The sequence below is a fragment of the Trichosurus vulpecula genome, chromosome 1 (genome assembly GCF_011100635.1).
Source record: "Trichosurus vulpecula isolate mTriVul1 chromosome 1, mTriVul1.pri, whole genome shotgun sequence".
Taxonomy (NCBI): Eukaryota; Metazoa; Chordata; class Mammalia; order Diprotodontia; family Phalangeridae; genus Trichosurus; species Trichosurus vulpecula.
Window position 1 is genome coordinate 484,876,395 of NC_050573.1, and position 2,209 is coordinate 484,878,603.

Sequence of the window (2,209 nt, forward strand, 5' to 3'; positions counted from 1 at the left end):
TATTTGAAAGAAGGACATTCTTTTTCTTTTATCTTTTAAAGTCTTCACAGATAGCCTGTACTTTCAAATTCCCTAATCTGCTTTATGAGATAGCCTTTAGCTATTTAGAACTGAACTGTCTATAGTGATTAGGACTGTGACTGAAAAAGGCCATGAAGGATATTGTACCAAAATGACTAGTCAGTTCAATGACAAAGCAGCCAAATTGGTCATTGGATTGAATTGATTTTTATTAAGTCAAAATGATCAATCTAATAGTTCTTTGTAGACACAGACTAACACCAAATATCCAGACTGATTGAAGGTGGGAATGGATTGGCAGCCAATCTACTTCAAATGCAGTCCTTTATTATGTGAGAGGTCATTCAAGGCTATATCTATATGGTGCTAAAATAATCTCACTTCAAGAAATTGTGTGTTTTGAAGGGGAAGAATTTTAAACTGTTGTTTGGTGTCATGTAGACACAAATTGAGCATTAATTTCAACAGTGAAAAGCATTGTATATATGATTCTGTTTTGCTGACTGTTGCAATCCATGTTTTTGTTAATGTATAATTAATTTTATGATAAACTTAAGAAATATAAAGACTAGGTTCTCTCCCTTTTCCTTTTCTGCTCTGGCTGTAGCCATGAGTATGCTCAGGCTTCAGAAGAGGTTTGCTTCTAGTGTCCCTCGATGTGGAAAGAAGAAGGTATGGCTTGACCCCAATGCAACCCATGAAATTGCCAACACCAATTCCCGTCAGCAGATCCTGAAGCTAATTAAAGATGGGCTGATCATCCGGAAGCCTGTTACTGTGCACTCTCGTGCTAGATGCTGGAAAAATACTCTGGCTTGATGGAAGGGCAGGTACATGGGTATTGGTAAGAGAAAGGGTAAAGCCAATGCTCGTATGCCCCAGAAGGTGAAATGGATGAGGCGAATGCGGATTCTGTGCCGTCTGCTCCGAAGATACCAGGAATCCAGAAAAAAAAAAAATTGACCGCCACATGCATCACAGCCTGTACTTGAAGGTGAAGGGAAATGTGTTCAAGAATAAGCGGATCCTCGTGGAGCACATTCATAAAGTGAAGGCAGACAAGGCCAGGAAGAAGCTCTTGGCTGACCAGGCCAAAGCTCGCCGGTCCAAGACTAAGGAAGCACAAAAGCGTCGGGAAGAGCGTCTGCAGGCTAAGCGCTCAACAAGACTTTGTCCAAGGAGGAGGAGACTAAGAAATGATCCTCCCCTATCTCCTTTGTACCTAGTACCCTTCTATTTGGCTTATACAATAAAACTTGACATACTGTCAAAAAAAAAAAGACTGAAGAAAGGACAGAGAAGAAAGAACAATCATTGGGAAATTTGGAGATTGACATTATGTCCTAATCTGGAGATTTGAGATGGTAAATAGCTCTTCTATGCATTTATCAGTTCTTAAACTTCCTCTCATTCGAACTGCAAACTAAAAACAAACCTCTAAAAATGCTTTAAGATGTTAATATCTGAATATGTGTGTGCGTATGTATGTATGTATTTTCCTCTGTGGAAATAACGTCATTTTCAGACTAAATATATTTTCCAAAATCCAAAGAAGAAAAGTATATGGATTATTCAGAAGAAATATTTCAAGAGGATGTTTTTATTATTAAAAGGGTGAGAGGTTTTGTAAAGTATACAAAATAAAGCATACTTTTTAGCTTTAGGTCCTACCCATATCATATCTTGGAAAACTTTAATAATGTGAATGTGTAGGAAGTTCCAGTACAGAATGTTATCAAGCCAGCGACTTTTAGGAATTTAAGGAATTTAACCCACCACAACTCCGCCATTCTATAGATGAGAAAGAAAATGAGGCCAATAAATGGTGTCAGAATCAGTAAGTCAACAAGTACCCCTTAAGTTCCTACTAAGTACCAGGTCAGGCTGTGAATAGAATTCAGTTCTCTAGGAATCTTCTGATAACTAATCCAGGGACATTTCCATTATTCCAGGTTGCCTCTCATGTAACTTTCAAGAATTAATAATAGGCTATTATATAAAATGACCTTTTACCATTACTTTGTAGATGTATAATCACAATCCGTATCATCCTCTTATTATTTATAAGCCCAGTGCTCATCAGGCTGTCATTTGCTAATGGCCTTTCACTGTCTTTTCTCCATTAGGACACACTCTAGATAGTTTATAGCTCAATAACCTTCAACCTTTTCAAACTCTCCTTGTGGAA

The 2,209-nt window shown here is 37.7% G+C and overlaps 1 pseudogene; it reads left to right on the forward strand.

The window, feature by feature from the left end:
• Positions 1 to 630: 630 nt before the first annotated feature.
• Positions 631 to 1,221, forward strand: LOC118833932 (annotated as a pseudogene).
• The last annotated feature ends 988 nt before the right edge of the window (positions 1,222 to 2,209 follow it).